Source organism: Stenella coeruleoalba (assembly GCF_951394435.1).
Source record: "Stenella coeruleoalba genome assembly, chromosome: 14".
Taxonomy (NCBI): Eukaryota; Metazoa; Chordata; class Mammalia; order Artiodactyla; family Delphinidae; genus Stenella; species Stenella coeruleoalba.
Window position 1 is genome coordinate 69157238 of NC_137160.1, and position 21391 is coordinate 69178628.

Sequence of the window (21391 nt, forward strand, 5' to 3'; positions counted from 1 at the left end):
TGTGAAGGTGACTAGCCAATTTGGGAAGCGGAAGCCAGCCAGCCCTGCAGTATTGAGGAGGCAAAGTCGGGGGTCAAAGATGGCACAAGCTGGGGCTCTGAGTCCTTCTCTGTGGGGTCAGGGGAGTCTGGACAAAGGTCCCCAGAGCAATCTGACATTTACAGTTTGCAAAGCACTTTACAGTTTGCAGGGCCAGACGGTGCAGCCAGCTCTCCCCCGCTCTCAAGCATTCGCTGGCTCCCCTTTGCCTCTTACGTTGCCCACAGTGAGCCTTGGATGAGTTTGAATGTGTGAGTGCACATGAACAAGACTGGGCCAGTCCTTAACCATCCACCTGGTCATGGCTTCAGCTCCACGTGGAGGCAGTTTGGATGGTGTTGGGTGGAGAGAGTCCAGAACCTGGCATTCTGGTAGAATTCCAGGGGGATCCAGGAGTTAGGGATGCCCTGTAGAGAGGAAGGTCAATCCAAGTGCTGACTTCTGGGTTTTATTTTGGTCCCATTTCACGACAAGGATTCCTGCTGGGAGAATACCTTCACAAGCTCGGGCTGCCATGACAAAATTACCACAGACTGGGTGGCTTACAAACAGACATTTATTTCTCACAATTCTGGAGCCGGGAAGTCCAAGATCAGGGTGCCAGCATGGTCAGGTTCTGGGGAGAGCCTTCTTCTGGGTTGCAGACTACCCACGTTTCGCTGTATCCTCACGTGGCAGACCCAGGAGAGGAAGCAAGCTCTCTGGTGACTCTTATAAAGCCAGTAATCCCGTCATGAGGATGCCACCCTCATGAACTCATAAATCCTAATTACCTTCCAAAGGCCCCACCTCCTAATACCATCCCATGAATTTGGTGGAGCGGGGGAGGGGAGACAAACATTTAGTCCATCACAGGGAGGGAGATCCCTCAGGCTAGGGGGTGAACACCAATCTTGACAAAGACACCCACCATATTTTATGTTTATTGAGTATTTATTATATAATGGGCACAATGGAACTTCACTTGCCTATCATACCCATTCTACAGAAGGGGAAACTGAGGCTCAGAATGATGTCATTTAACAGATGAGTGGTGAAGCCGTATCTTGAACCCAAGCCTGTTTTCATCCAGACACTGCTTTTAGGAGCACATCCTGTTTACCCACAGTCCTCGACAAAGCAGACGATACTGCCACACCCACTTCACGGGTGGGGGAGGAAGCCCATCTACGGGCCCACAGCAGTGCAGAGTGGACCCAGGACTCAGGTCCTCTTCCCAGCATCACCATCCCACAGCCCCAGCCCCCTGCCGTGGCCAGTTCAACCAGTGCCTCCCATCCACCCATTGGATGAGGTTAAAGCCTCATGGGACGTGAACTATCTAACTAGCAGGGTTTCTAAGGGCTCCCTGAAGCCCCCAGGCTGAGGGTGTGCAGGGTGGGCTTGTAGCCTCTCCCCAGGGGCTGTTCCAGAGCCCGGAGCGCAGCTAGCCTCCAGAGGTGGGTGATTTGGAATCAGAACACATGGCTCTTGCTGGTATGTAATGAGCAGGGAGTGAGCTGGTAGATATGCTAATTTCATTATTCATGTACATAATTATAATCTAGAAGTTGGCAGCTTTCTAGGTAATGACAGGAGGGAAAGGGAAATTTACCTAACTTTTGTAATATATGTGTAGTATTATTTAACTCTTAAATTAAGGGACTTAATTCATTGCACGAGGCCCACAGATGTGAGGCACCGATGCAGAACTTCGCCATGTCTCTCCACCCAGTAATCCTCCCTTCCTTCAACAATTATCCACCATGTGCCAGGCCTTGTGCCAGCTTGAGGGTTGCTAGGTTGATGGAAGCCCAGTTGGATGCCCTCGGCATCTCGTGGTCCAGGATGCGGATGAGTGAAGCAAGAATTTGACAGCGCGACGTGAGAGGGCAAGATGCAGGAAAAGCAGGGAGTCAGAGGGCTTCCTGGAGGAGGAGGCATCAGCACTGGTCTTGAAAGGTGATGAGTAAGAGTTGTCCATGCTGAGAAGAGAGGAAAGGCATTTGAGATGGGCGGTAGGTAGGGGGAATAGGCATTTGAGATGGGCGGTAGGTAGCTTGGGCCAAGGCCAAGAGGGGAGACCCTGCGACATTTTTGAGGGTGCTGGGCTGGAAAAATGGGAGGGAGGGCTGGCGTATGGCTCTGAGAACAGGCCTCTCCAGATTCAAATCTTAAAAGCAGACGTGCTCAGCCTCACTGGGCACCCCTGCGTGCCGGTTGCTGATGTGTCTGGGGCCCATCCTCTCTCCCCACCCCCCCCACTGATAAAGCCTGGGAAAGGGCGATGGCAGGGGGGCTCTTTGAGGCCCGTTTGGTGCCTGCTGGCCATTGGCGGAACACCCAGCTGGGGGAAGTGGGGCTCAGGCCTGGAACAGCCCTACAACGGGCGAGTTTGGAGCTCAGCCCTCTGAACTGGGCGGGGGCATGTCCCGGAGTGGGGCCCCTGCTGTCCCCAGCAGCCCGGCGAACAAAGCCAGCTTTGGGCTTTCACCCAGCTGGATGCGGGGTTTGCAGAGGGGCCTGGTCCCGATGGGGGTGTGAAATTCTTGATTAGGGCTGGCCATGGCCTGCCCCCTCCCCACATTCGGAGGAGAGGGAACAGCTGCACAAACACAGGCTCAGGCAGGGAGGCAGCCGGGCTGTGAGAAGCCGTCTGTCCGGCAGCCGCATGCCCCACGCCCCATGCTGGCGCTCACGGACGCTTTCCTGGGAGAACCTGCATGTGTGTGGCGCTTGGGCCTGCGTTCTGGTGGCCAGGAGGGTGGGAAGGTCACCGCTTGTCTGTGCGTGCACACGTGGGCAGAGGTGCACGCTGAGAACGTGGCTGAGTGTGTGGAACATATGTCAGATTATGGGTGTGTTGACCGTGGGTGCACATGCGTGTGTAAATGCAAATGACTGGGAGCGTGCGTGAGTGTGGGTGTGTGCACTAAGCACACGTGTATATGCACGTGCACATGGGCAGTTGTGCAGACGCACACATGCAGGTGGGAGTGAGGTGTGGCATGTATGCACATGTGTGCTTACACTGGCACATGTGTACAAGAAGTGGATGTGAGCACGTGTGTGATTGCTGTGGAGGGTGTGTGGGTAAGTTAGGCTGTGTGCGTGTGCGTGCATGTGTGATTGTAATGGCCCGTGTGTGTGGAAGGCATCGGTGTGTGTGATCGTATTTTCTGTGTGCATGTGTACACATGTGTGAGATTGTGTTGGCCTGTGTCTATGTGTATATATAAGTTATAGTGTGTGTGTGTGTGTGTGTGTGTGTGTGTGTGTGTGTGTGTGTGTGTGTGAGATGCTTGCCCTGGAAGGAGAAGGGGCTTATTTGGCATGTCATGGCAGCTGAAGGTCTGAGTCAGGGTTCAGGGCCCATGTGCCAACCACATGGAATGTCACCACCTCCTGGAGTGCCTGTTCCCCCTGCTCGGCCGCTGGCATCTCCTCCAAGGCCCCAGTTCCTCCCTCTGGCTAGTCCTCTGTGGTTGCGTTCCTTGGAGGGAACGGTTTGTTTTCCCTTCCAGTCCATCCTTCTATAATTGTTTCCATGTATTTCCCTTGATTTGCAGTTTGCAATCCATCCCCGCCCTCCTCCACTCCCCTGCCCAGGACCTAGCTCCATTCTGGGACCGCAGATGGAGGGCCCGCAGCCGGGCAAGGAGACAACGGAGCTAGGTTGAGGACCACGACGCACAAGGCGCCTCTCCAGTCACGGAGCCCTCCCAAGTCTGCTGGAAAGCTAAGACTTACGTGAAACAACAGGACCCTGGGATCTATTATGTCCATTGATTAGACAATCTGCCTGAGGCTCCTAGAAGGTGGGCAGCTGGCAGAGCCCCTGGGAACCCCAGCTGGGATGGGAACTGAAACCCGATTTCCTAATCCATGCCCCATCATGCCTTTCCCACTGCCTCATGGACCCACCTCACTGCCTGCTTCCTGGCCACTCTTTCTCCACCAGACCTTCCTCTCCAGGAAAGGGGAAAGGATTCAGGATGAGTTTGCAGTTCTGCAGGTTAAAATGGAGACCAAGGAAAATTTATACGATTCCACTTTCCGCTTCTCTCTGGATCCCTCACTGAGCCCGTAATGTATTCCCCCTTCTTGCTAACACACTTTTTAAAATGTTAATAGACTGTAAATTACTTTTCTTTTTATACTTCTTAAAATAAGCGTTTCCTCTTGTGGATGGCAAGGCAATGCTGGAGTTACGGGCTTGGTTTTATTACTGTCGAGATGAGATGGACTGGAGAGAGCTCATACAGCTTTTATAGGAACTATTTTATTTATAAGAATTTTCCTAATGTCAGATGGATGTGACGTGCCTGGTTTCCTTCTGCCCAGCCTTGAGAGAAGAGGGGAATATAGCATGGCTGGGGCCTGGGTCAACGTATCTTTGCCTTGGAAACTCCAGAACTGTGGGTGGAATCTGTTCTTTAGCAGCCCTAATACAATCGTCTTCTAGTTTCTACTTGCACACTTCTGGTGATGGGGAACTCACTTCCTACCGAGACAGCCAGTCTCCAGTGAAAGGTGTAACTCCTTTCCTACATTAACATCACTTACTGATCCTAGCTCTGTTCTCTGGAACTAGAGAGGAAATACTAGTGTCCCCACAGAGCACTTGGGAACCTCCCAGGGATTTGAAGGTGGCCACCATGCCTTTTTCTGCACCTTCATTTCTCTGCATGAAATAGCTCCCCTGGTTCTTTAAATATTTCTCCCTCACTTCATCATCTCACCCACCCTCCAAAACATTCAGATGTTTTTCCTCCAAGGTCAGAAGGATTATTTTAGCTTCTCTTAATTACCAGGACCAGCATTTCCCATTACCACTCCTGGGAAATCCCAATTCTGGTCATGTTTGTAAAGATTACCTGCTCAAATGAATTTGGGGAATGCTGGGCTAAAGAAATAGAAACAGGTTCCTTTGCAGCAGGACTTATCAGAGCCTTTATACAATGAATACACATGGCGACTCTCCAAAGTGGGTGCAGTAGGCAGCATATTACAAACTCAAGAGACTTGGAACTATGGATTTTTAAAAGACGTCCCAGAGGGTATGTGTACCCAAAACTGTTCTGAAATGCTCTACGGTGGTGAATTTCAAACAAAAAATAATGTCCGTTAGCTTATAGAAAACGAGTACGTTGGCTCCGGCATAACAGTTCCCTGTGGTGGTCTCTGCTTTATGCAAGGATGGCAGATTCTCAGCTTGGCGGTGGGAACCTTGCCTCCCCCGTGCCAGGTTCAGTTTTCCTGTTACTAACCTTTCAAAGTCACCTCCAGGCTCTGTCCTGCTGGGAAGCTATGGTTTGGGGCAAGTGGGTTTGGGCTCATGGGACAAGTCATGTTAGAAAAGGAATCCAGCTCCGCCATGTATTACCTATGGGACCTGGCAATGACGTCACCTCTCTGACATTCAGACTCCTCATCTATGATCTGGGATTCATCTCAGAGCCTCCTTTGTGGGGCAGACGGAGCCTGATGCCTGGCACAGAGGAAATGCTTGAGAAATGTCAGTGGCTCACTCACAGCTTTCAAAAGACCTCATCTGGTGCCATCTCCTCCCAAGCGTCCTCACTCCAGCCAGGTTTACCTTCCTGCGTGGCCTCAAGTGTGCCAAGCCTGCCCCTACCTCAGGGCCTTTGCACACAGTGCCCTTTCTGCTTGGAACACACTTTCAGGCTGTATCCTCATGGTCCGTGGGAGATGCTCAATAGACAATGGCTGAACTGCTGTGAGTTGATGGCCCTTACATATCTTCCCCTCTCCGAGGCCACCCAGCTCATGCCCACAGTCTGGCAAGGCCTGAAATCTGCCGTTGTCCTGCCTTGAGAGAGCAAGCAGGCCCTCGCACACATCCACCCCGAAATGCCCATTTGAGCAGCTCTCCGGAACCCCTGGTGCAGGGAGGCTGTCGGTTGGGGGTTGGCAGCCACACACCCTGGCCACCCAACCCAGCCCATGGCCCCTGACAAATGCAGGTGATGTGATCAGGGCAGATTGCTGTCCCATTCCCAGTTGCCCGTGCTGGCCACCAACTGAATCAATCTTGAACAATTGGCCACAGGCTTGTTTCCTTAAAAGTGATGTTACCTCTATCTCCGACAGCATGTGATGCAGGTTCCTCATTTTCCCTTTTCAGCTCATCAGAGCAAGGGTGTGCACCACGGCTGAGATAATTGAATCTTCTTTAAACCAACAGTCTGGAAGGGGGGTGGTCTGGCCTCCCCCGGGCTGAGCTGGCCTCCTATCATGACCCCGTGAGGCCAGTCTGGGGCATCTGCTGAGAACAGGGCAGTGTCTACGACCCCAGAGGCTCTGCTCACCCAAACGTCACCTGCCATTGATCTATAGCATACGCGATATTCCATTGTTTGTTGAGGGGGCGTTGGGGTTGAGAGCCCAGTGGTCTGGGTTCAAATCCCAGCTGGACCACTTTAGAGCTGAGTGATCCTGGGAAAGTTGCTTAACCTCTCTGTGCCTCCATTTTCTGGTTTCTTCATCTGTAAAATGGAGGCACTGGTCGTATCTCATGGTTGTATGTAGAAGAGTACCTGGCACATAGTAGGTGCTGTGTCAGTGTGGCCACTATTACTGTCAAGAGCCCCCTTTTTGGGGGGTGGGGTCGTGGGCAGAGTTGGGGGGGTGAGTTTATGGAGGCTCTATCTCCTTCGGGAATTATATTTTCAAGTTAACCTTTCGACCCTTTAGGCTGATGCTTCTGGGAAATGGGTGAATCCAATAATGGCTGCAGAGAAACAGAATTCAAGAGACAGAACTTGGGACCGGAAATGGTAAAATAGCATGAGTCATTTGGACCAACCCTCTTGCTTTTCAAATGGGGAAACTGAGACCCACAGCAGAGTAAGGACTTGCCCAAAGTCACATGGGGAGATGGTGATAAACTCGGTAGGAACCTAAGACTTAATGAAAATTGTCAGGATAAAGAAGATGCATTTATTGAGCACTTATTCTGTGCAGAGCTGCTTGCGCTGTTTTAACCCTCTCCACAGCCCCATGAATGAAGTAAATCTGGGTGCTGTCCCCATTTCTCAGACGGGAAAACTGAGTCTCTGAGGTGGTTCTGAGCAGCACTCAGCTTGCAAGTGCGGAAGCGGGATTGGTGTCTCCAGTCCAGATCTAACATTCATATCCATTTGGAGGGGCTTGGAGGATGGAGTGAGGCTGGAACCCCTTCTGTAGTTACATAGTAGACCATCTGCTTCCCTCAGCTGAATAGATGGGGCTCCAGCTATGTGGAACCATGACTCCCAAGTGGAAACCTTACCCTTCAGCAAGGATTGGTCCCCTTCAGGAAGAGGAAGCCCTGGGGGTCTCTCCTGACAAGCAGATACTCTTGTGTGGGCTGGACCAGTGGCGGTTTCCTCCCCAAAGAGACAGTTAAGGCAAGGAAGATAATTTTCTCTTTCTTCCACAGCATCTCGATGTCTGTTGGGAAAGCCGGGACACAGCAGGCGGGAGCAGCATTGCCTGATGACGCCTTCCTGCCCACCGCACCCTCCTGTAGGGCCTTTGTCCACACCGGCCCTGCTCATCTGCCAGCCACGGATGCCCTCACGTGTGGGGCACACCGGCCCCCATGCAAATCTAGCCAGGCTGATCCCTGCCCCGGCAGCTGAAAGTCTCCTAATAAACAAGTGTTGGTTTGCCGAACAGGAGAGACCCTTGACGTCAGGGGTAGATCTTTCTGGGAGGAAAACACTTCGTTTCCAGGGCAAGTGTTGCTCAGCTGCTCTGAGACTCAAACATGTTCTCAGCCTCACTGTCAGCAGGGCTGCAGGACACCAACCACAGGAGGAGGAGGCAGCATGGGTGTGTCCAGCTTCTGGGGTGGTGTGGGGTTGGGGGGCAGCTCAAAGAGCACTGGACCAGGAGTCCTGAGACCCAAATGAGAGAGCACTAACAACAACAATAATAATAACGATAACCAGATGCTTGTTCATTTATTGAGGGCTTACTATGTACCGGGCATGGTCGGAACATCTGGTGCACCCAGCCCTTTGAAGAAATTTTCTACCGTTCCCAATTTGCAAAAGGGGAAATAAGGCTCAGGAGGTTGGAGATGATAGGAAGGCTTCCCTGCGGAAGTGGTACTCTGCCTGGAGTCTGAAGGATGAATTAGATGTTAAGTAAGTGAGGAGGGGGAGGGAAAAACATTGTAGCCAGCAGGGACAGCATGTGCAAAGGGCCTGTGGTGGGCATAAGTCTGGTGAGGCTGAACCCCGAGAGGAGCAAGTTCCATGTGTCTGGAGGGAGGGGTACTGTGGGTTACAGGGAGCTGACAGGGGCTCGTCCCTGTGGCTCCTGTGGGGTTTGGGCCTTCATTCTAAGACCTCAGAAGCCATGAAATCTTTAAAGAAAGATGTGACAGGCTCAGATCTGGGTTTTTGAAAGCTCCCTCTGGTGACCCCAGAGTTGGGTGGACAGTGGCCTCAGGATGGGAATGCATACAGCTGAGACTTCATGTCAACCAATCTTGCCCAGGGCAGCCCCAGGGGGAGGCTGGGACCTGCATAGCCTGTTAGGAGGCAGGGAGCCAGGAGCCTCCCTTACCCCCAAGCTGGTGGGCTCATTTACATGATCCCAGCTTAATTCTCCCAGGGTATGCAAATGTATGCAAACCACGATCCAGGAGAGGCAAAAATAGCAGGGCGCATTAGCATCCCCCACAGGAATATTGTTTTATGCAAAAGACGAGCTTGGGGCCTGCTGAGTGGGCGGCAATGGAAGATGCCAGGGAGTCCAACCTCCTGGCCTGTGCCCTCCAGGGTCCCGGCCAGGTCCCTGCTGCCAGGGAGGTTCCAGGGTCCAGGGGCAGGTGGTGGACGGAGGGCCCTGGCTGCCCAGTGTCCAGGGCCCAGGTAGGGTCTCCAGGCTGGGAGGACCCCTGACCTCAGGGCTGCACTTACCCTGGCCTGGCCTCCACCCTCTGACGGTCTGGCGTCTTGTCTTCCTCCCTCCCATCTTCCCCGTCTGGTTTCTCCCCCGTCTGCTCTCTCAGCAATCTCAGCTTCCTCTTTGCTTCTCTCTGATCTTTTTTTTTTTCTCTTCTCAGCTTCCTCCAGCCCTTCCTTTTCGGTGGCTTCTCTCTGCCCAACCTCCTGGTGCCTCTCCCCTGAGAATTCGCTCTGAGGTCCTTCTCTTGGTACTTGTCTCTCTCTGGGTCTCCAACTCCAGCACGACTCTCTCTGTCTCTGTGACTCCCTGTCTGTTTTTCCTTATCTGTCCCTGAGATTTCCTGTCTCCCCTTGTCTCTGTCTCTCCATCTCTCTCTGCTTCTGTCTGTCTGTCTGTCTGTCTTGATATGCATCTTTCCCTGCCTGCTGTCTTTCTGGCTCTGCTGGTCCCTCTCTGTTTTGTTTGAATTTGTTTCTCTCTGTCTTTCTGGCTCCCTTGTTCTCTTTCTGTTGCTGCCTCTATGCTGTCTCTGCTCTTTCTACTTCATGATCTTTCCGTGGCTTTTTCTCTGTAGTTCTCACCCCAGCATCCTCTTCCTTCAGGACATCCTGGAGAGCATTCAGGAACAGGCAGCAGCATCCCTGAGCTCATGTCTGGTCCAGGACCCATGTGGAGAGGTGCAGGGACCCCTCCACACACCTCCAAGTTCCAGTGGGCACCAGACCCCTGACTGCAACCCAGTCCTGCCAGCTGTGGAGGCCAGTCTGGACAGCTCTGGGTTTTGGGAAGAGGCTGGGTCTTTCCAGATCCCTGGAAGCCTAGGTCTGGCTTAAGTCAGGTCATACTGGCTGGGAGTTGCCTGAGACTGGGGTACTGGGGAGAGAGGGCAGGAATCAGCCAGATCCTCTCTGGACAAGAGCAAGTTCTGGCAACAGACACTTCTCAGCTGTGCAACCTCTGTAAATGGCTTCCTCTTCCTGATCCTCAGTTTCCATCTCTTTAAAATGGGTTGATCCTGGTGTCCAAGCCTCAGCCTTGTTGTGGGACTGGCCAGCTGCATTGGCATCATTTGCGATGTGTAGCGACACTCAGTAAATACTCTCTACAACAGTTATTGTTATCATCCTCGCTCCTGTGGTTCCACTTAAGCTCTCTGTGCCTCAGCCTCCTCATCTGAAAAATGGGGAGAGTAGTTCTCACATCATTGGGCAGTTGTGAGAACTGGATGAGATAGTTGCAAACTTGGTACATAGTAGGTGTTCAATAAAAGGCCTATTTTCTTTTTCTTCCTTCTTGGACTAACTCTGTGATTTTGGCAAAGCGCCTGCCCTCTCTGGGTTTCAGTTTCCTCATCTGGAATGAGTGCAGCACAGAACACCCTTTCAGACTGGTTTTGCAACCTCTGAAGTCTTTTGGTCACACTATACTGGACTGGGGTTCCTGGGTTGGCTGCCAGTCGGCGGCGACTCCACAGTGCCACCAAGTGGTCACCCAGGTCAACATGGTGCAGGCTTTGGGGTCTGGGGCTGGGGGCAGGAGTGGGCCTGACCTCTGTGACCTTGACAGAGCCAACAGGCCCATTACACAGAGGGGAAGAAATCTGCCTAAGGGACCACGGGCTTGTGGTCCTGGAGCTGCCTCAGATTGCTGGGTGACCTTGGGTCAGTGCATTCCCCTCTCTGAGCCATGCTTTCTTCCCCACATCAGACCAGAACAGAAGCCCCTCCGGCAGCCATGTCTTCCATCCTCGTGGCCGGTCCAAGGCTACATTACCTTGATAGTTCACATTTTTATTAGGCCCCTACTCTGTGCTATGGACAGGGCAAACAACAACAACGACTATGATAATAATAGTAAGTCATCATCAGTAATGAGAGCTTATTCTAGGTCTGGCCTTATGCTAAGCATCTGATCTGCACCAGCTCATTTAATTAACATGAGGTAGAACTTTCTAAGAACTTTACAGAAATTAAGTCGTTTAATTCTCCCAGCAAAGTGAGGCTCGGGAAGGAGAATTGACTTTTTGTCATTAAATGCGTTCACTATGTTTTTGTTGAGAACCTACGACGTGCTTAGCACTGGGCGCAGTGGTGAAGAACACAGATTCAGTTGTAGCCCCCGTAGGTTCACAGTTTAGTGGAGAGACACAGTAAGCAAAGAAAACAGCAAGGAATACAACATTGGGAAACATAAGAGATCTAAAGGAAAAGAACAGGGAATGGTGAGAGAGAAGAGGAAAGAAAGCAGGAGAATCAGGGAGAGACAGCTTGGAGAAGGTGGTGTTTAAGCTGAGGTCCAAGGGAGGATTAGGAAACTGCAAAGGGTGGAGTGTAGAGGCTGCTGCAGGAACAGCCTGTGCAAAGGTCCTGCAGCAGTGACAAGTTTGCCCCATTGAGAAACTGACAGCAGACCTAAAGGAATCCTCAAACCCAGGGTCACCTCTGCACCTCCAGATTCCCAATGAGGTTCATATCGTGGGTCTCAGAGTCTGAGAAAATCTCCAGGGAGCTTTAAAGAAAAACTTATGCCTGGACCCTCCCCAGGGCAATCCCATGAGACTCTTTGAAGGTGGGGCTGGCTCAGGTAATTATTTTAATCCTCTGGGTGATTTCAATGGGGCAGACTGGGGGTCCTTCAGACTCCAAGGCTGGGGTCTTGCTAAACTTTCCTGACCCAATGGCTGGGGTATGCACAGGGAGAAGGGTTCCTCTTGAGGAAAATATTTATCAATAATTTTCCCCTTGGTAGGCCCAGCTCTGCCCCCTGGTTAAGACTCTGTGTAGAGTCCTGGCTTATCTCACAGATGCCATGTGACCATCATGCTGATGAATTAACCATAAGGGCCTCCTGGGGTAATATTTGCACTATAATAACCCGCACAGAGCCAGACCAGCTCCCCCAAAGGGCTATCCAAATAGGGCAGCCTTAGGCAGGCCCCTCTGAGCTGTGCCCAGGACCGTCTGTCTTCCTCTGGCCATTTCTGGCCCCCATGGGACTGCCTGGCTGGAGAAAGAGATTCAGGTCACATTGGGGCTGGGGGAGAGTGTGCTGCAATGGACTGGCAATGTCTGCCCTGGGTGCAGCTTGGAGTTTTTGAGTAATCAGTGCTGGTTTACTCTATCTAGCTACATTCAGGCCTAGCAAACGGGGTCACCCCCACCCCCCAGAGAGGCAAGAAGGATCCAAGCCCACTCTATCACTTACTAGTTGGGCAGCCTGGTGAGGCACTAACTCTTAGAGCTTTGTTTTCCCATCTGTAAAGTGGGTTCACTGATTATATTAGTTTTCTAGGGCTGCCATAACAAAGCACCACAGACTGGATGACTTAAACAACAGAACTTTATTTTTTAACAGTTTAGGAGGCTGGAAGTCCTGGTGTCAGCAGGGTTGGTGTCTTCTGAGGCCCCGCTGCTTGACTTGTAGATGGTTACCTTCTCCCACTATATTCACAGGGTCTTTCCTCTGAGAATGTCTGTGTCCTAATCTCCTCTTCTTATAAGGACACTAGAAAATATTGGATTAGGGCCCACTCCCATGACCTTATAGGGGAGGTGGCGGCCCTTTGAGAACTGCCCATCCGTCCACAGCAAACATCTCAGGAGTGATAGCAAAGCATCAGGTACGCTGCTGGTCCTTCTAGGTGTCTGCTGCTATATAACAGACCATCCCAAACTTAGTGGCTTAAAACAGTGATATTTATTTCATTCATGGATCTTGAGTTGGGCAGGGTTCAGCATGGATATCTGGTCTCTGCTTCATGGGGTACCAGCTGGGATGGCTCAAAGTCTGAGCGTGGGGACCTCCAAAGGCTTGTCCCCTCGTATACCTGTGGTTGCTGTTGGATCTGGGGTTGTAGGCTGAGACTTTAGCAGGGGTTCTTGTGTGAAACATCGCACATGACTATGTCCTCCCTATGTGGGCTGGGCTTCCTCACAACATGGCGGCCAGGTTCCAAGGGCAAATGTCCACCTTACCTTTCACGACCTCGTCTCAGAAGTCGTGTAGCATCTGCTGCATTCTTTCAAGTCCATGCAGTTGCAAAGACCTGCCCACTATTCGGAGGGAGGGGAATTAGTCTGTATTTCTCATTTGGCAAGTTCTGAAAATGTTGCTGCAGTCATTTTTGGAAAACACAATGTGCTCTAATTACAGATGAAGCAGGCGAGGCTCAGAGAAGGAAAGACTCCCCAGGCCCACACCACATAGGATGCCCGCCCTCCCATCATCCCTGAGAGCCCCTTGGAATGCGTCCACCCCCCACGGTGGGGACCAGCGAGGTGGCCTCCCTTCCCCAGGCCCACACAAAGGCCTGTGTCTGAGCCTCCATCTGGCTTGTGGGATGGATTTGTCACTGGGAGGAAAAAAACCTGATTTTCTGCTTCTTTTTTCTCAGCTCCTTATTCACGTGTTGCCCGGCAGGGAGCAATCAGGACTCTGTGGTCCTCCTGGCTTGCTTAATTCATCCAAGAGCCCTCCCTCCTCCCCGCCTCTGCCCTCTCCCCTGTTTGTCCCTCCCTGAGTTTCTCTCTTACCGCTTTGTTTCTCTCTCCCTCTTTCCCCATCTCTCCCTCTTTCTCCCTGTCTCTGTGGCCCTGTGTCTGCCTCCTCCAGAATGTGCACCCCACTGACACCCTGCGTTTCATTTCTGCCCCCTTGCAGGGATTACCCTCCAGGGACACAGGCTTCTTAGTGCCTGGGCATGTTTGCTCAGGATGCCTGCCCTGCCCCAGCTTTCAACCCACCGCGCTGCTTCCAGGAGGAGGCCAGGAAGAAATGTGCCAGCTGCCTTCCTAGCTTATTTTATTTAAAAAATGTTTTTAATTGAGGTGAAATTCACATGGCACAGAACTAACTGTTTTAAAGTGAACACTTCAGTGGCTTTTAGAACATTCACAAGGTCTTGCAACCATCACATCTATCTAGTTCCAGAACATTCGCATCGTTCCAAAATTAGCCATCAACAGTTCACTCTCCAGGAGTTCCCTGGTGGTCCAGTGGTTGGGACTCGGCACTTCCACGGCCGTAGCCCGGGTTCAATCCCTGGTCGGGGAACTAAGATCGCACAAGCTCATCTCTGCCCCAGCATCCACTAATCTACATTCTGCTTCTTTGGATTTTCTTATTTAGCACATTTCATATCAACGGAACGGTACAATCGGTGTCCTTTTGCGTCTGGCTTCTTTCACTCAGCATACTGCTTTCAAGATTCATCCACATTGTTGCATGTGTCAGTACCTCGTTCTTTTTTTATGGCTGCAGGGTAGTCCATTGTATAGATGGACCACATTGTGTTTATCTATTTATCCGTTGATGGACCTTTGAGTTATTTCCATGTTTTGGTGATTGTGAATAATGCTGCTATGAACATGTGTGGACAAGAATTGTTTGAACACCTGTTTTCAGTTCTTTTGGTTATATATCTAGGAGTGGAATCGCTGGGTCATATGGTGATTCCATGTTTAACTTCTTGAGGACCTGCCAAACTGCCTTATTGTCTTACTGTGCAGACCTTAATGGTGCCTTTAGAGGAATCGCATTGGTGTCCTGAAACCTGTCTACCGTCAATGTCCTATCCATTTCTATCTGAGAGTTAGCAGGGAGACCTGGAATCAGGTACTAGCTCTTTAGTGATGAGATACTACTAGAAGGACTATGGAAGGAGAGACCAGTGTGGTAGTGGACAAGGCCGGAAGGTCAAGATTGTGGATTCATTCATTCATCCATCCATCCATTCATTTACTAATTCATTGGTAAAACAGTTACCTAGCACCCACCATATGCCAGGCTCTGTGCTGGGCTCTAGGGAGAGATGAATAAGATAGATTACATGCTCGCAAGGGGATCACAATCTGGGGGTGGGCAAAACATTCACATAAATAAGCAGTTAGGAAAGAGTATAATACAGTCCCACATGGAGGCTGTTTAAGGTTTTGGGGAAGCAGATGCCTAGGAGGACCAGGCAAGGCTTGACAGACGGGCACCTCTTTAGGCTGGGGATTGAAAGATGCGTAGGAGTTCATCCTGAGGCCAAGGCAGGGAGGGACACTCCAGACCTAGGGAACAGCATGAACCAAGTTGTGGAATTTGCAGTTATGGTGAGTCTTAGGTGTGCCTGGGGCACAAGGTAAATCTGGTGGAAATAATACTGAAATGGTTGGTATGTGTTTATAAAATAACCAAAGCTTATTAATAATATGCTAAGGAGTTTAAGTTTTAATCTGGAGGTGGTGCGGAGTCATCAAAAGATTTAAACCCGAGTGATTAGGGGCAGTAAATGTAGCTTTCATTTCTCTGTCTATAAAATGGGAGCATTTTAGTAGCTTGCATCTGTCAGGATAAACTGGGCTATGTTGCAGTAACAAATATCCCCCCGATCTCAATGGTATGAAACGATGTTTTTCTCTGGCTCACACTATATGTCCATTGCAGCTTGGCTGGGGGATCTGCTACACATTTCCATTATCTGTAGCTTAGAACCTTGATGGGTGGAGCAGTCACCTTCTGGAGCATGGCTGGCCGCAGTGGCAGAAGGAAGAAAGAGGGGAGAATCTCAGTCCCAAAGCTACTATGCAGGAAATATATGACATATGACATTGAAGCCAGTCCCAAGCCACACCTGTCTCTAAGTGGGCAAGGAAGCACAGCCCTACCGTGAGGAGGAGAACAAGACATATGAGGTGGACAATGTGAGTGACCACCACATAGGTCCTCTCTGAGTTCCTTCCTCATTTATGAAACAGAAATTTTGCTCAGGGATGTTCACCACAGCACTGGTTGCAATAGCCTAAAACTGGAAGCAACCAACATGTCCATCAATGGGCGATTAATTAACTGTTGCTACAGGAACACTTTGTAGTATCACGCAGCCATTTAGAAAGAAAATTAGGCAAACTTTTATTTGCTAAAATGAAAAACAATGCCACAAATATTTCGTTAAATTAAAGAAGTCACTCCAAGGTATAGAACATAGTGTCTGGTATGATCCAACTCATTAAAAAATATATATATATATATGTATGTATGTATGTGTGTGTGTGTGTGTGTGTGTGTGTGTATATATATATATATATATATATATATATATATATATGATTTCCAGGAAGATAATGCAATAAATAGTTAACATTAATTAGCTCCGAGGATAAGGACTGGGGCAGGGACTCTGCTGTTCTGTTCAATTCTATATCCCCAGAGCTCAGCACATAGTAGGTGCTCAAAAATATGTCTCAGAGAGATGAATTAATATTTCTAAGGAGAAGGAATTTGACCTTTTAGTTTTATGGACTTCTGAGCAGTCAGAATTTTTTTAAATCTTATGTGAACATAAAACACAGAATGTGATTTTTTTCTCTTTTTTTTAAAAGAAAATGGGGTAATTCCATTTTCTGATCTTCCTCTCCCATCTGCTGCCATGAAGAAGACAAAGACTTGGGGTCACATTTCTCTGAACACGCACAAAGAGCAGTAAATAAGTGTAGCTTTTGAAAAATCCGGGGAAAAACTGCCGTTTCAGTCTTATATATATTAAAAAAAAAAAACCCCGAGAAACAAACGAGGGTGTTCCTGCTAGCCGTTCCTCGTGCTGCGGTGATATTCGTCTTGGAAGGCGCTCAACAAGGCCTCCCTCGTCTGCCTCCCAGGATGAGCCTGCCAGGGGAGATGGATCGCTCCTGAGGTCCCCCTGCAGCCCGCACTACATGAGGGTTCAATTACGGAATCCATTCCTACATTCCCGCCACCGAATAGCGCCGGGCATCTGTGCGACCCTCCACCAGGATCTGCAGCCCGCCGTGCGGAGGAAGCAATATATTTTTTAAAAATCTTATGTCTTTTAATTGCTTATGGACTGATTTCTTGCCTGCCACCCCCTTCCCTCACCCACCCCATCCCCCCAACATCAGAACCTCGCTTCCCTGCAAGAATAATGTTCTTGCTGGGAAACAGCTCAGCTTCACTGAATCATGGGAATGAGTGTAACTAACTGCAGGGAGTAGTGAGGTGGGGGTCTCTCTGGGGGGGATGTTGGGAGATGGGAGCTGATGGCCAGTGGTGCCGTGACCTCCATCCTCTCAAAGGTGGAAAGACCTTGCTCCGTACCATGAAGCCTTGTCATTTTGTCCAGACAGTCTGGGTTCCAACGCAGACTCTGCCCATCCACAGCGGTTGCAAGCCTTGGCAGAATGACTCCACTGCTCTGGCCTCACTTTGCTCATCTGAAAAATGGGTGTGAATAATAGCAACTCCCTCATAGGGTGTTGTGAGCATTTAAGGACATAGGGATTGTAAAATAAGTGTTGAAGTGTGTTTATTTCAAGGCATACTTTTATTTCATTGTAAAATGACTTTGGGATAGACTGGCCAGAGATGGAAGAAATCAAGGACCCCATCTTAGAAGATTTATATTCAGAAAGCCAGCTCTCTCTCTCTCCCAAGTCTGACGGATGAGCTTCCGAAAGTGGAAGTAATACTGGGTGAATGACCTCAAAAGTTCTTCCTAAAACTTACATTTAAGTGGAAATAGAGAAAATGAACGTTTACTGAGGGTCCATGTGCCAGGTACAGTGCAACTGGCGGTGTATCAGGGGCTGCAAACCACCCATCTGTTTTGGTAGGATCTGTGGGCTAAAAATAATTTTTTACATTTCTAAATCATTGAAAAAACATCAAAAGAAGAATACTATTCTGTGACACATGAAAATTATCTGAAATTCAAATTTCAGTGTCCAGAAATAAAGTTTTATTGGCACACAGCCACACCCATTCGCTCACATTTTGTCTCAGGCTGGTTTGATGCCACAACGGCGGCACTGAGTAGTTGCAACAGAGACCATCTGGCCTGCAAAGCCGAAAATATTTAATATCTGGCCCTTTACAGAAAACGTTTGCTGACCTCTGGTATCTATCACGGCACTGAGGGCTCAAGGTAACTCTGTGAGGCTCGTTATTAGTGACCCATTTTATGGGTGAATAAATTGAGGCTTTGAGAAAGTAAGTGATTTATGGTGCCAGGGTTGTGGGAAAGGTGGTTATTGAGTGACATTATTGTTATACCCATTCTGTAAATGAGGAGACCGGGGCCTGCAGAAGATAGAGCAACTTGCTCAAGGCTAACAGTGAGTAAAATAAGGGCAATGTTGGCACCAGAATCTTGCTCGTAAGACTGGGGCCATTTTTCTTTGCTCCTGCCTCTCTTCCACGGGACTTAAAGGTGGCTCTCCCAGAGTAGCTGGGAGGGGCTGTCACTGATGGCTGATCCTGCCTCTGGGAGGACACAAGCCCCTTCAAGCTGGGGACTGAAGCAGGGCTGCTGATGGATTGGGAGCTGGTGGTGGTGCTGGGCCAGGCTTCCAGGAGGGCGAGCGGGGAGAGGAGAGTTGGAGTTGCATGTTTCCTTTCCAGTTTCCTCCTTGGACCTGCCATATCTCTGCCCATTGTTCCAGCAAGGGAAGCAGGTATAACTGGGCCGCATAGAACATGCGTTCTTGCCACCACTTGGTAAATAGCTAATCCCTTGTGTCATAAGTCACATTCTCCAAACACAGGCTCTAAAAAGACAACTCTCCTGGGAGGGATCACACTATATTTTGACCTTAAAATGCTTTTCATCTGGGGTAGTCCTAGATGCCCATGTAGAGGGACTTGGCCTTCCCCCTCCCCACCCCCCTCACACTGAGATTGATGTGCAGAGACAGAGAATGCAGCAAACTTCTATTTCCAAGCATACATATAGCAAAGGGAATCCATGAGAGGTACAGGTCCTGGTGTCAGGCAGACAGGGTATGAGTGTGGACTCTGCCTATGAGCCATTGACCGTCACCTCCTTAGCCTTCTCAGTTTTGTGACCTGTAAAATGGGGATATTGAGAGTGTTATCTTGGGTTGGCAGTGCTCATACATGATAAAGTATATAAATATTTAGTTCCCCCATAAAAAAAAAGAGTAGAATCTATTTGTAAATGTGGAGAACTACTGGGCTAAACCAACCTAGGCATTTATAGGTCAGGTAATTGTGGCTCAGAGAGGGTGAGTGATTCACCCAAGGTCACACAGCAAGTGAGGGGGAAGGTGGAAACTAAGACCCAGGACAGCCCTGGAGCCTCTTCTACCAGATCTCAGAGTTTTCAAGAAGCATTCACAGGAACCAGGTAGGTCCAGGAAGGTCCTGATTCAGGCTGGGGTGAGGTCTATGTTATCTACATCCTGATTGTAAAGACTTGCTCATTGAGTACGGGCGCACCAGGCCCCCTGTGGAGGCCTTTGCCCGCGCCATCTCCTTTAACCTTCACGGCAGCCTCTGCTGGATACCTGATCCACGTCCTCTGGGAACGGTAAGCTGGTCACACAGTAGGTGCTGGGCAAATATCTGCAGACTGAACAACCCCCACTAAGGAGACCTCCTTAGCCCCAGAGTCCAGGACAGAAACTGAGGCCCGGGGATGTGAATGTGGAATCCAGAGCCTCACAGCTGGTTTCAAGTCTGTGACTCCAGAGAAAATTCCAGAGAGCCCTTCCAGGTGGGGGACATCCAGACACCTGGGCGGTCTCTGGAGTTCTCCTCCCACCGGGGAAGAGCAGTAACAGGCTGGGAGAGGAGCTCAGGGCAGACCCTTTGGGACGCAAAGCACGGGAAATAGAATATAATTTCCCTCTTTTTAGATTGGCTTGGGGGAGGTCTCACTATGGAATGAATGATTTGCTTTGCCAAATCCAAGTCCCTCTGCTCTGGGTTCTGCATTGATATGCTAATATGAGAAGCCCAAGGGACCACCTCCTGGGTCTCTGCTCCCAGAGCATTTGTGGAGGCGCCTTTGTGCTGTTTAGGGGTGTGTGTGTGTGTGTGTGTGTGAGACAGAGAGAGAGAGAGAGAGAGAGAGAGAGAGGCATAGGTGGGGGCCCCTGCAGGAGTGATGAGAACCTGACTGTATATGTGCGTGATGGGGATCAAGGGATGGGAGAGAAACTGGAGCCACTCAGAGAGGAATGGCCTTTTGGAGGGAGAAATATCACTTGTGGCGCGCAGGGCGTATTTCAGTGTTCACCTACCCTTCCTTCCTTCCTTCTACCCACCCACCCATTTACTCACTGACCTATCTACCCTCCTACCCACTCAACTGTCCAACCACCCACCCCTCCATCTGTCTACTAATACATCTACCTACTTATCCATGCAGCTACCCTTCCACCCATCCCACCCATCCGTCCATCCATCCATCCACCCATCCGTCCATTCATCCGTCTACACAGCCATCTGCTGTCCATCTACCTTTTCTTCATTCCACCCATCCACTCATCTGCCCCCCCACTCATTCTCTATCCACCTTTCCATCCATCCATCCATCCACCCATCCATCCATCCATCCATCCATCCATCCACCCATCCATCCCCCTACCCCAACTCTCCGGCCAGCACACACCAATGGTTTGCAAGGTGACTGCTGGCACGGTTCTTCCCATTTTATAGATGAGGAAACCAGGTAGAATGACAGGGGACTCAGGCTCTGAGGTCAGATGGAGCTGAGCTCAAACTCTGCCTCTGCCTTTGGGGGGCTGCATGACCTCAAGCGAGTGGCTAATGATTCGGAGCTTGCTTTTCTCTCCGTGAACTTGAACTGGTGATGACACCTATCTCACAGCTGGCATAAGGAAGAACTGAAAAGCCACCTGAAAGGGGCCACGCACGGGGCTGGGCAGGGGCAAGGAGCTCAATATATACCTTCTCTTATTATTTGTTGAGCACTTACTGTGTGCCAGGGACGCCATACGTGTGCTCTCTCATCACTGTTACATCGGGGCTGACATTACTCTCCCCACTCTTATTATTATTATTTTGACTTCGCCACACGGCTTGTGGGATTCAGTTCCCTGACCAGGGACTGAACCCGGGCAGAAGCAGCGAAAGCCCGGAGTCCCAACCACTAGGCCACCAGGCAACTCCTTCATCCCACTCTACAGGTGAGAAGATTGAGTCTCTCAGAGCCTAAGCGGAGAAGCAGAGCTCAGCACCAAGCCAGGGCGGTAGGTCTCCAAATTCTACCTTTCTTGCACTCCACCACTTGGACGCTGGTCCTCACTCTGCCCAAGCACGAGGTTTGGCCTCAGGAAAGTCCCTGAGCCTCAGTTTCCCCATGTGGACTATGACTATGAGGGGATGGGCTAAATGATTTCCAGGCCCTCACTCTGCTTGGCGTGAGAATGGCATGCAGTCAGCACCTGTGATGCAGCCTCCGAGAGCTCTGGCCCCATAGCATGGCAGGCTGTGGCCAGCTGAGGTTCAGCTCTACGCCATCCCCACACTCTGAAACCGACAGGAGAGGGGATGGTTCAATTCCCGTCACTGTCCCTCCCTTCCTGAGCGGCCACAGGGAGATAGCTTAACTTCTGGAACCTCAGATTCCCAACCTGTGAAGCGAGGCTAAGAAAGACCTTCACTTTATTGGGTTGCCGTGAAA